This window comes from Canis lupus, chromosome 20 (assembly GCF_011100685.1).
Source record: "Canis lupus familiaris isolate Mischka breed German Shepherd chromosome 20, alternate assembly UU_Cfam_GSD_1.0, whole genome shotgun sequence".
NCBI lineage: Eukaryota > Metazoa > Chordata > Mammalia > Carnivora > Canidae > Canis > Canis lupus.
In genome coordinates, this window is record NC_049241.1 from 3,865,305 (window position 1) to 3,878,590 (window position 13,286).

Sequence of the window (13,286 nt, forward strand, 5' to 3'; positions counted from 1 at the left end):
CCTCCTCCCACCCTGACCGAGGAGAGGGCACTGTGGTACACCTCAGGGCAGCGGGGCAGCAGATCAGGCCGTCCATGTGTGGTCCAGCCTCCGCCTCTTCTGGCCGAGCCCAGGGCTCATGATCATGGCCTCCAAGCCTCCCGAGTTCCTCATGTGCTAAGTGGCTCAGTGGCGATGCCTGCCTGGGGGCCTGGCGTGAGCCTTGCATGAGATGAGAGGGGAGCACGCTTTGGCTCCCGCGGCCCCACGGGGCATTCAGACGAGTGCAGCCGGCGGGGAGGGGGCAGCAGGAGGAGAGCTCGCTTCAGAGTCTGTGGCATCTGGCACTCTGGGCAGGGCCTGGAGTTGAGAGGGGCGCTGGGATGCTGCCTGGACGCCCACCCCTCCTCCTCCCACGTGTTGGCATGTGGTTTTGTTCAGCTGGAGCCAAGCTGTTGGGGGGGTGGGTAGTTTCCGTGAAAGAGCCTGGGAACAAGGCCCCTTTGTCTGGCCCGGGGTCTGCCGGCATCCTGGGCCTGAAATTGTAGGTCAGATCTCAGGCCGACCATCCAGGGGCACTACCTCTGATGGGAAGGAGGCTGGGGCTCCCCTCTTTGAGATGGGAAAACGGAGACAGAGAGGACAAGAGACTTGTCTAGGAAGCCCAGTCTGTTAGCAGGAGAGCCAGGACTGGAAGCCAACTCCCTCCTCCACCTTAACCCAGATCCAAGTGGTCCCTGGGTCCCTCCCAGGGCCTGCGTTGGAGGAGCCCCTTCTCTCTAACACTTCCATGCTGCCCCTGCCACCCCTCCCTCCTTCTCCCTCTTCTAGAGTTTCAGATCGCTGACGGACTGCAGCCACGTTCCCTGCTACCGAGAATAAGGAGCCTGCAAAACAGTCACCGTCTTGGCCGTCAGGGACCTCGCTGTCCAGTTTACAGCGCAGGAGTGGAGACCTTGACACGCGGCGAGCAGACGCGGTGGCCCCACGGGCTGGGTGGAGGTGGGGAGAAACCAGGAGGGCTCCCGGGAGGAGATGATGTTTTAGCGGAGGACTTGAAGGCTGAGAAAGAAGCGGCCAGGCAAGGATGTGGGGGTCTGTGGGGAGAGGCAGTTTTCCGGCAGTGCCCCAGCATAGCAGGAGCTGGGAGGTGCAGAGGCTGGGCTGGGGCAAGCAAGTGGAAGAGGGGAGGGGGAGAACATGAGAAGAGAGTGTCAGGAAACAGCTCCTATCAAGAATGGAGACGCAGATGGGAGCCAAACCACTGTAGGGCCTCGCTGGCCAGGCTGCTGGGCGTGAGCTTTACTCTGAGGCCCCCGGGAGTCACAGGAGGGCTTAAAGGCGGGGAGTCACATGGCCGGACCGTGCTTTAGAAATCAGTATTTCCAAGAAGAAAACAGTGTTTTCGGGACAAAAGGAAGATGCAGAGATTTCGTAAAACGGGAGAGGCGGGTGGCTGACAGGCAGACGTCAAGATGCTCATCCCTGTTAGCGGCAAGGGGCCTGTGCATTCAACCCTCCCCGAGATGCCATTTCACACCCACTGCCCCGGCAGACGTTAACAAATGCTCTCGAGGAGGTGCAGCCCTCAGCAGCCGCTGGCAGCCTTGGTACAAGCCTCGCAGCCACAGCCTGGCCTGAGCTGGGGAGCTTGAACGCGTGCACACCCAGTGACTCAGCACTCCCCCTCCTAGACGAAAACAAATGTCACGGGAAGCCGGGTACGGAGAGACAGAGACGTACAGCGACACCCTTTGTAACAGGAAAGAAAACCCAGGAAGCAGCCAAAAGGGCCCGAGACCAGCCGGTCAGCACGCGCTCGCCGACGCCGACGGAGTACCACGCGGCCCTGCCCAGAGGTGGAGGCGGCGGCAGGCTCCCCCCGCAGACAGGGTGTTGCAGCGCGTCTGCCTACGACAGGTTCAAAAACAGCCCGAACTCAGTAACGATTGGGGATGCGTCAACCGGGGAGGCCTTGCAGCTGGGGAGGGGCGCAGGAGAGCATGTCTAGGTCTGGTAGTCTGTCTTTCAGAGTCCCCGGTTCCGGGGTTTTCACATGAAGCAGAGTCAGACTCTGGGCTCGTATCGCATTCTCTCAGGCTGGTTAGCATTTTTGCAATGGGCGTAACCTGCTTGTTTGATTATTAGTCACCAACCGCAGGCGACGACTTTCCTATCGGACCCACGTTGCTTCCACGGTGGCGCAGTCCCTGGCCTTGGGGACCCAGCCAGGTGTGAGCCCATGACGTGTGTGATTCAGGAATCTCTGGGTTTTCATTGGCTGGATGGCCGGGGTCTCCCTTGGCTGAGAGCCAAACACTGATGAGCTTGACCAAGTCCCCTCGTGACTGTTGGGGATTTTACAGGGAACATGTTTCTAAAATATGTGCTATTATCTGACAGTGTCTGAATCGAATACAGACAAAATCAACTCTAAGTCCAAGGCTGGAAAATCACCCACCCTGTCGGGGCCATTCACAGATTCCTCTCCAGCTTCTGGCAGCAGCCCCGGGTTTCCATGTAGAAGTTCATCCTACCCCTCAGACTTTTAGGAGAGAGCAGGGAACGCGGGCTGACCCAATCGGCACAGCCCATTCCTCTCAGCTGCAGTGACTGGCTTAGGCCTGGGCACCTGACTTAAGCTCCTCCAATCTGAGAGAACTTTAAGGTGAGTGGACTAGCGCTTCATTTTGTCTGGACTTAAAGAATTGTACGCTGGGGGCAGCCGGGTGGCTCAGTGGTTGAACGTCTGGCTTCAGCTCAGGTCGTGATCCTGGGGTCCTGGGATCGAGTTTTGCATTGGGCTCCCTGTAGGGAGTCTGCCTTTCCTCTGTCTGTGTCTCTGCCTCTCTGTGTGTGTGTCTCATGAATAAATAAACAAAATCTTAAAAAAGAAAAAAGAGTTGTAGGCTGGAGCTCCTGGGAGGTTGGCTCACTAGAAGAGAGTTTTTGGCAGAAAATGGAGGGAGAGGTAGAGTCCCTACCTCTCGTAGGGAGATCTGAGGGACAAGGGGAAAGAAACCTGGAGACATTTGAGCACCTGGATCCAGCTATGCCTGAAGTCCATCCCTCTACTCTTTTATGGAATTCAGTATCTCTGTTTTTGGGCTTTAGTCTGTTTGAGTCAAGGGTACTGTGACTTGCAGCATAGAGTCCAGACCAGCATCCTCCTCCAGCTAATCAGTGGCACCTCCTGAGCCAGTAGCTTGTGGTGGGAGGTCATCCCTGCCCCTCCCTGTCCTGGCCCCCAACGCCACGTCCTTTTCAGGCCCTCCCCAGTTGCAAGGCCTTGTCAAGATTATAAACCTCAGATTGTTATTTGGTCCGGGCTGTTTTTGAACCCGGTGCAAACAAACATACTGTAAATGCTCCTTTTGGCATTGGGGAGACACCCGTGGGAGCACACAGTCTCTCCCCTTGGTATCTCTCCAATCCTACTGCTTCCCTGTGCCTCCACACCCATCTGAACCCCATCATCTCCAACCCAGGTTCTACCACCCGTGTCCTCCGGGTGGGGGGCTCCCTTAAAACCCTCCAGTGGGGGCAGCCTGGGTGGCTCAGTGGTTGAGCATCTGCCTTTGGCTCAGGGTGTGATCCCTGGTCCTGGGATCGAGTCCTGCATTGGGCTCCCTGCAGGCAGCCTGCTTCTCCCTCTGCCTATGTCTCTGCCTCTCTCTGTGTCTGTCATGAATAAATAAAATTTTAAAAAGAAAAACAACCCTCCAGTGGCTCCCCTTGCTCTCAGAATACACACCAAACTCATCCCTGCAGCCCACGGCCTGCCACATCCTGCCCCACAGCCCTTCTTTCGGAGGGCTCCTCAGCTTCCACTCCCCGCCCAGGAGCGTGGTCCTCGAGCACTTACTGTGTGCCTGGCCCTGCAGAAGTCCTGCCCACCTACCTCTGAACTCACGGGACCCCTCGTGGAACCTGATGAGTTAGGCACCATATCCCCATTTGTAGAGAAGGAAACGAGGCTGAGAGAGGCTGGAGCCTCCCCCAGGCATCGTGCAACTAGGAGCCAGCCCTTGGGGGCCAGGTTCTGTGAACTGACCACCACCCCACACACCCTGCCCTGCACGGCCTCCTCAGGGTGCTTCTTGCTGTTTGTTGGTGAGGACGTTGAACTCCTGTCTCCTGCAAGAGTGCCACTCCTTGAGGGCAAGGGGCTATCTGCCCTCCAGCTGGACCCCCATGCCTGGCACCAAGTGGGTGTGCAGGGAAGATTTGCTGACTGAATAATAATATTAGCCCGTGCTCACTGAGCACTCACCACGTGTAAGCCACTTCTGAAGCACTTTCCATATATTAGCGGACTTAGTCCCCACGATAGCTCGATAGCTCGCGGTGGTTGGAGGTTATTTTATAGCTGGGAACACCGAGACAGGGAGGGAAGGTTCCCAGATCCCACAGCTAGTAAGTGACGGAACTGGGATTCAAACCCAGGGATCATGGCCCCAGAATATGTACTTGTAACCACACTATCCCTGCATGGGGTGGGGATAGGGGGTCAAAGGGTAGACAGAGGACAGAGCCTGATGGGCGGGAGTGGGGGTCAGGCTGAGCAGAGATCAAGGACTTAGAGCCAAGACTGGGCTCATACCCCAAGTGTCACAGGAGGCCAGGCCTGGACAGATGGAGATGCAGGATTAAGACACACCTCACCGGGGACCTTCTCTGCTTCCTGGGGTTGGAGCCAGCTGGCTGGTGTGCTGCGGAGTGTGAGTCCCCTGCCAGCTGCCTTATCTGGGCCTCAGTAAGGAGGATGGAAGGAAGAAGAGGCCTGGTGGGTTCCAGAGAGAACTGCATAGGCTGGAAAAGAGACAAGAGGGTGGCTCAGTGTAGATCCTCAGGACAGATGGGCTGGCCTCCTCACAGGTTCCTGAGCCCAGTGGGGTTAGCACGAAGGCCAGGAGCTCTGCATGTTCAGCTGGGAAGTGGACAGACCCTGGAGTCAGTGCATGTTGCCACTTTAATAAGTCACCCCTACCTTGGGTCAAGTCTAAATGTTGGAACGTGGAAGGTGAACCATCTCTCTGAGCTGTGCAGACCACCCCCAGGTCCTGTGCTCAGCTGCTGGCCCAGCTCTAGGAGAGGGGGACAGGCTGAGTTGGCCACAGTATAGCAGAGGAGCTGGGGCAGCTCAGCATGGAGAGTAGCAGCCTTGGGGGGGCTCTGACTGAGGAAAAGCAGACAAGTCTGGAGCTCCAGAGGGCACACCTGGAAGGGAAGAAGGGAGTCATCTCTTGGTGTGCTGGAGACTTTTATGTCAACACCTAAAGTTGCCTGCCCTCCTATCCCATAGCTGAGTTTCCAGCTCCTTCCTCTGGGTTCAGCTGGGGCGAGGTGACCTGGGCTCCTTCCACCTGGGGAAGGGAATTCTGGGTCCTGTCCCCCTGACATTTCTCTGTCCTAGAGGGGCGTGTGGGTCTCAGAGTTGGAGGAGAAAACACAGAGCCTCCCAAGCTGTGGCTCCCAGGGAAATGCTATGGACTGGGATTCCCAGACTGAAGAGCTTGGTACTTCTGGGGGCCACAGGGCTCTCCCCAGCTTCCTGACAGGAAGGAGAGAGCCTGGATTTGGACTGAAGCTCAGCTGTCTTTGAGCCTCACCTTTCTCCTCTGTAAAATGGGAACCGACAGTGTTTAACTCCAGTGTGATGCAAAGGAATGCAAGAGAGATGGGTGTAGGTGAGCTTCATAAATGTGTAGCATGGTGGTGACTTCCGTTACCACCTTTATCATTGCATGAGTTTAGGTCTGTCAAGAAGCCCACAGGAATTTTGCCAAGACAGGATAGATGTGCAAGGACATTACTGTGAGAGGAAACAGGGGAAGGCAGGAGAAACTCAGGCCAGTATAGCTCAGCCACTTGCTACGAGAAATGGGAAAGTAAGGAGGATGGGGATGAAGAATGTCACAATGTGACACAGCTCCTGAAAGCTTCAGGCAGGATGAGGGGCAGCCCTCACCCAGCTTTCTGCTGCGGGGAGGCCCGAGTCTTGCTGGAATGATCCTGCAAGCCACTGTGGAGGGCAGATCATGGTGGCCTCAGCAGAAACGGAATGGTACATCCAGAAGGATGGGCAGGCACCTGTGCTGCCTGAGGCAGGAGATCTGAGTGGTGCCTCTTCCTGGCAGTGCTAATCACCATTATTCTAAACTTTCTGATACCTGAGCACTGGTTGGGCAAGCCCTGGCAGGTAACCAGAGATTATTCGGAGCCTCAGAGGCCCAGATTTGTTATTTAAGCAGAGATGTTTTCCCTCTGCACATTCCTAGAAGGGGAGGCTTCCAGGAATTACTGGAGATCTCTGCCCCACCACAAGGCCGTGTGCTGGAGGAGCCAGCCACCAGCTGTGTGGATGGGGTGGCCAGGAGTCTTGGGGTTAGAAGCAAGGGCAGTGATGAACCAAAGATGGATGGACAACTGTGAAAAGGAGCTGGAAGAGAATATAGGCAGCCTACTACGTTTACCTTAGAATGGGGAAGCCTCTCGAAGCACAAAGGAAACTACTGGTAGGTCTTGCTACATCATATTTCACAAGTTCCGTATGGAAGAAAACACAGCACCAAAGTTAAAACAGGGGTGTCTGCTGCACGTACTCAAAAGACAAAGGGCCAACACTCCTACTACATGAAGAATTATTAAAAGAGTTGTTGAGGGCAGCCCGGGTGGCTCAGCAGTTTAGCGCCTGCCTTCAGTCCAGGGTGTGATCCTGGAGACCTGGGATCGAGTCCCATGTCAGGCTCTCTGCAGGGAGCCTGATTCTCCCTCTGCCTGTGTCTCTGCCTCTCTCCCTGTATCTCTCATTAATAAATAAATAAAAATCTAAAAAAAAAAAAAAAGTCGTTGAGCTAAAGGGGTGCCTGGGTGGCTCAGTCGGTTGAGTGGCCGACTCTTGGTTGCGGCTCTGGTTGCAACCTCAGGGTGGTGAGAGGGAGCCCCTTGTAGGTTAGGGCTCAACACAACTCTGCTTGAGAATTTTTCCCTCCTCCCTTTCCCTCCCCCATCTGCTCCTCCCCCCTTCCCCTGAAATAAATGAATGAATGAATAAATAAATAAAAGTCTTTAAAAAAATTCTGGAGCTTAAGATGAATGCTTCAAGAATCAAAATGAATGAAGAGTACGTACAAGAGTTCTCAGAAGAGACACAAGCAGTTAGTAACCATTTGAAAAGATGGTCTACCTCAAGTAACAGAATACCCTCTTCACCCAACAGACCGAGTAAACATCCCTAAGACTGAGACCCCCCGGTGGTGGTGAGTGTGTGAACAAACCCTCTGACATATTGGGAGGAAACTCTCAAAAAAAAAAAAGAAAAAAAAAGAAAAAAGAAACTCTCTCAGAGTCCTTGAGCGGTTATATATCAAAAGTACTTATTTTTTAAAGGACTTTATTTATTCATGAGAGACACAGAAAGAGGAAAAGACACAGACAGAGGGAGAAGCAGGTACCCTGCAGGGAGCCTGATGCGGGACTCGATCCCAGTACTCTGGGATCACGACCTGGGCCGAAGGCAGAGGCTCAACCGCTGAACCACCCAGGAGCCCCTATTTAAAAATGTACATGCCCTTGGTCCTCACAACTTCTTGGAGGTGGACAAGTGTCCGAATATATAGATTCGGGGATGTTTTTCAAATTCGTGTTTATGATAAAGGAAACTAGGAACGATCAGGTAAATACAGCACAGTGATAGCAGACAGTGGAATACCCTGTGCCTGCTGACAGGGACTGTGTGGATAAGCTACTGATGTAGAAAAATGGCTACAACAGATCACATTAAAATGGAGCAGAATAAAATGCTCCTTAGGATTTGTGTACAGGGATCCCTGGGTGGTGCAGCGGTTTAGCGCCTGCCTTTGGCCCAGGGCGCGATCCTGGAGGCCCAGGGTCAAGTCCCACATCGGGCTCCCGGTGCATGGAGCCAGCTTCTCCCTCTGCCTGTGTCTCTGCCTCTCTCTCTCTCTCTATTTATGATAGTGTGTGACTATCATAAATAAAAAAAAAAAAAGGATTTGTGTACATTTGCACATGCATACGACCACACATGCATCTAATTCACGTATATATACATAAGTATGTAGAGAACAAAAGTGGTTGGAAGAGGCCCTCTTGTGAAGGTAGATTTGCTGGTGTTAAATGTTCTATTGTCTGTTTTCCCTAATTTATGTATTAAGATCAGAGTCAGCCTCTTCCATCTCACAAATGGGAAGACTGAGGCTCAGAGTTGGCAAGAGGCTTGATGGGACCAGGCCTCACATCTCTGGGCTGCTGTTGCTGTCCTAGGCGCCCCTTTCAGCTCCTTAGGGCTTCACTGTGTGGCCTTAGACAAATCCCTTCCCTCTCTGGGCTGCACCAGTAGGGAAGGAGCTTTGAGACCCCCTCGGCCTAGATTTCCAGCCCACGGGGGAGATCCCAGCCTCTGAGCTCAGTGGCCCTGGCCCCTTCGCCCTTGCCCTTTGCCAAGAGAGCTGGCTTGAACGGCAAGGCTGAGCCAAGTCTTGTCTAGGGTGACCAGAACTTTTCAGAAGTGCCAGAGATTTCCTCACACCAGGCAGAGAGATGGGCGGGGGTGAGTCACAAATGAGCAGAGTGAGCAGGGCCTCGGGAGGTAGGGGCTGACCATTCCCAGATGGGAAGCGTCAGGCTGGGCAGCTTTCCTGCAATCAGCAGACAGCTTGGGAAAATGTGGAGAAGCCCCAGAGTGGAAGAAAAATTGTAATGGGTTTCCCACCTCTTTTCTCCACACACCCCATTGCATGTTTCATTCAGCTCCTCCAACTGCTCTGCCCAGGGGTCACTGGGTCCTGGCTCACATACCCAAGGAAGGGGAACCCATGGCCCCATGCAATGTGCTCCACACCTTCCCTTGCAAGGGCGGGGAGGAGCGTACAGACTCTGGAGCCAGACAGCTCTGGGCAGGGGCCCTGGCTATGCCGCTGAGCCTGTGTCTTTGTAAAATGGGGGTAATGATATCCAGCATCTCTAGGCTTGTTTCAAGGATTAAATGAATGAATCAATATGAGGTGCCTATTCAGATGCTTGGTGCACAGTGGACAGTTAACAGATATGACTTTATTTTTCATTCCAATCATTGTCCCCTTTATTTAAGACAAAGTGCCTTTGGGGAGAGTCCAGACATCATAAAATCTGATCCTCAGTGGAGAACTAATCCTAGTATCTGAAGCAAGCCTCGGAAGTGCAGGCGCCAGACTCGGTAGGTAACATTGCCTAAGTGAGACAAATTCTACTGGCCAAGAGTTTTGGGTGCAAGTAACAGAACCCCAATCTAAATCGGCTGAAGCCCCAATGGGAATGTATGGGCCTTTGTAGCTGAAAACTCCAGAGGTGGGTTGGGCAGGCCAAGCGATAATCAGGTGCTTAAACGTTATGTCATCAGAAAGCTGTCTCTCTCAGATCCTCTCTCCCTGCTCTCTGAGCTGGTTTCCTTCTCAGCAGGTTTTCCTAAGAGGTGGTTTCCATGCCACAGGCTTGAACGCACAGCTGAGCGATGCAGCAGGAAGAGCACCTCTGTCCCAGGCTCCGATGCAGACAGCCTGCCTTAAATAGAGAGGCTCCCTCCCTTCAGTTCCTTCCCTGGGTGGGTTACTTTAGAGGAGCTCACCTGGGCCAGTGACCCTCCCTCCCCCCAGGAAGGGAGGATCAACTCCATCCCAACAAAGCACATGGACTCAGAATCAAGAGAGGAGGGTTGCGTGGTACAGGACGCTCAGGAGGCTGGTAGCTGGTAGCTGCCAGATGTAGTTAGCACAGGTGTTCACGGAGGGCTCTGGACCGTGAGCTCCCATGGAAGACTGGTGCATACAACGTTGTCTACGACTTGTTCACAGAGCACTGCTAGTTACTAGCTGAGTATAGGTTAGACTGCTATAACCAAGAGATCCTAGAAGACTATGGCTTATGCCTTTGAAAGCTTATTTCTCTTTCATGGGAGGATCCAGGCTGGTATGGTGGCTCCGTGATGCTCAGGGCTGCCTTGCACCTGAGCACGGCTTCCTCCTGGTATGCAAGGTGGCTGCTCCAACTCTGTATCCGCCAGTCACCGGCAGGTAGGGGGGAGGGAAGGGGAGGCCACACTGCTTCTGCTCCCGTTCAATGGCCTCGCACTTCCTGCTTGGCTGCCAGGGAGGCTGGGGATGTGCCCTTAGCCAGGCAGCCGTGGGGTCTGTGTAAAACATCTACAGTTATGTTTCCCACATGAAGAGTGGGGCATGGCTATAGTTTGTGCCCCAGATGGAGTAGTTTTCATTGTGGACAGAAAGGCAGGGAGGCGGGGAAGTTCCTGGTATATAATCGACTTTTTGCTGGGTTGAAGAGTAAAGACAGGAGTGTGCGTGGGTCATGCGGCTGGAGAACTAGGTGGGGTCCAGACCAGAGAGGGCCTGCCCTGGGTTCCAAGGACTGATTGTGCACTCCATTCACATCACCTGCCAGCAGCTACCCTTAGGCCACCCCTTGGGCCTGGAATATGTCTGCTGATGATATGGTTGGCCCACTCCTGTGGGGAGAGATGTGTAGAAGGAGCCAGCAGAAACACTGGGGCTTCGGGCCACTGGAGTAGGGAATTCCAAGGACTGGTGTGAAGCATTATGGGCTCCAGAAGGGCACATCTCCTTGGTCTGTCCTTGAGGAAAGGCCCAGCTGGAAGGAGAAAGCCAGAGGGAAGTCCTTGAAGCAGTAGTTTTCAAACTTGGTAGTACCTTACAATTGACTTGGGTTTGAAAATATAGTGATTCCTGGCTGCACCCTCTGTAGACTCAGATTTAATCGTTCTGGAGTAGAATGTAGACACTGGTATTTTGAGAGAGAGAGAGACCGAGAGAGAGAGAGAGAGAGAGAGAGAGAGAGAATGAGAGCACAAGGAGGGGCAGGCAGAGAGAGAAGCAGGTTTTCCAATGAGCATGAAGCCCGATGCAGGGCTTGATCCCAGAACCCCGAGATTATGACCTGAGCTGAAGGCAGACGCTTCACTGACTGAGCCATCCAGGTGCCCTTATTTTTTGTTTTTAATTTAAGTAATCTCTACCCCCAAAGTGGGGCTCGAACTCATGACCCCAAGATCAATAGTTGCACGTTCCTCCAACTGAGCCAGCCAGGCGCCCCAAGGACTGCCATGTTCTAAAGCTCGGGTGTGGGTGCTGCTGCCCTGGGTCTTCATTGGGCAGCAGGATGGCAGGTAGTGCCTCCTCCAGGTGAGGAGAGCCTCTGTCTGAAAATCACTGCCTCATCATTTTTTAACATCTTTTCTGTAATTGTGCAATTCTCTCTTTTGGCGGTCTGGCTGGGCCCAGACAACCACTTTCCTAGCTTCCTCTGCGGCCAGGGACAGACAGCTGCCTCGCACTGCCCAGTCATTGTGGCTGTAAAGGATGCTGCAGGGGAGGCGCAAGCGATGAGTAAGTGGGCCTGCTGCAGAGGAAGGGGTGTCACATCCACCCTCAGGAGCAGCAGCAGGGGAAGTTCTGGCGGGGAGTCCTGGCCTATCATTCAAGGAGTGGACAGCCCTGTGCTGTCTGCATCCAGGTGAGTGGGAAGATTTGGGGCACCTTGCTGGCTCACGTTGGTTTAGGCTGTGCGTAATTAACAACAACAAACATTTAATTGAGGCCATATCACGTGCCAAACTCTGCCCTAAGAATCTTAATGTCAAAACAATCCTATGAGGCAGGAAAATGTTTTATAGACCAGCCACTGAGGCCAGGGAACTGAAGCCACCTGCTGCACATCACACAGGGGAATGTGGCTTTAAATCAAGGCCATTTGGCTCCAGAGCCACTGCTCCTAGACCATACACTATTGTTGAATGGGGTGTTATCGTTATTGTTATTCCCATTTTTCAGATGCTGGGAGAGGTGCAGTGACCTCCTGGAGGCCACGGAGTGAGGACACAGACTCAGGAAGCCCAGTGAGCCGTCTCCTCCAGAGCCTGGCCTGCCAGGTGGTACAGGTGTGTTCTGTACCCGTCAGCCCTGGCGCCCTGGTGCCCGGGGAGGGGGGCTGCTGATGAGATTGACACTGATGTGAATAACTGTACTGCCCACTCTGAGCACTGTCTGTGCCTTATCGGCCTGGAACTTCCTCTAGCCATGTCTTGGCCAGGCCCCAGACCCCAAATTCCTGGTGGGTGATGTGCGCTCCATCTGAGATAACAGCCATGGCAGGACTCCGAGGAGTCAGCTGCCTTGGCCATTTCTGCAGCTCAGATAACAGCTGATGGGCGAAGTGTCTCCACTTTATCTTGTGAAAGCTGGCTAGGCCTTGGGTTCCCCCAGGCTGCAAGGTGAGGCCAAATCTTGGCTCACTGCCTCTCCTCCTGGCTGGAGACTTGTGGGGGATGGGGGTGGGCGTAAGCCTCCTGGGGCGGGGGGGGGGGGGGGGGGGGGGGGGGGCAGTGAGTTACCTAGATGCAAGGGAGCCAAGGTCCAGTGCCTTCTATGCCCCAGGCCTCCTCCCTTGCTGACAGAAGGAAGGATTCAATCTGTCACCCACTCCTCAGACATTTACTGAGCACTCCCCTCTGCTAAGCTCTGTTCAAAGTACTTTTATTTATTATTATTATTTTTAAAGATCTTATTTATTTATTCATGAGAGACACACAGAGAGAGACCGAGGAAGGTAGAATAATACAGAGAGACAGATGGGCCTCAAAACAGAATTAGGGACACAGAAAGGAGAGACAAAGTGGGAAAAGGGTGAGACGCCCTGAGAGACAGAGACCAGGCCATCTGAATGGGGTACCCAGTAGTACAGATGGAGGTGGGTTCACAGCAACACGGAGAGACAGAGAGACACACAGACACATCCAGACAAAGATGGCACAGCCAAGAGAGCACAGGAGAGAAAGCTGTGAATGTTCTAAATGCCACTGAATTGGACACTTTAGAATGGCGAAAATGGTGAATTTTATGCTATTGTGACTTTTGCCAGAATAAAAAGAGAAGTAGAAGATGGCAAAGAGAGAGGGACAGACAGACAGAAGGACAGAATTCCTGGATTGTGACTCTCTTAGGGGCTGATGGCCTTTAGAACCCTAAGACAGGGGTGGGGAGAGGACTGGGGGCTTGGGGTCCCTGTGCCTGCAGGGCCCTTGCATTTAGGGCCAGTCCCCCTTTCACCTGGGCTTCTCTGGGGCTAAAGGTTTCACTTGTGTGTATTGGGGATGGGGTTTTGAGCCCTTGTCCAGTTGGAAGGCCCAGGGAGGTAGCCTCCTGCCAACAGCCTGCTCCCCACAGGGCCTCTTTCCAGTCTGGCTCCTAGTCAGACTGTGGGATGCCCCACTCTGC

General features: G+C 53.7%; 1 protein-coding gene across 1 annotated transcript in view; it reads left to right on the plus strand.

The window, feature by feature from the left end:
- The first annotated feature begins 2,403 nt into the window (after positions 1-2,403).
- The window catches only part of FBLN2 (fibulin 2), a 97,900-nt gene continuing 87,017 nt past the window's right edge, over positions 2,404-13,286 (plus strand). Inside the window, exons 1-2 of the mRNA XM_038565528.1 lie at positions 2,404-2,647; positions 11,844-11,950. The gene's annotated coding sequence lies outside the window, so the exon portion shown is untranslated. The remainder of the gene's footprint in view (positions 2,648-11,843; positions 11,951-13,286) is intronic.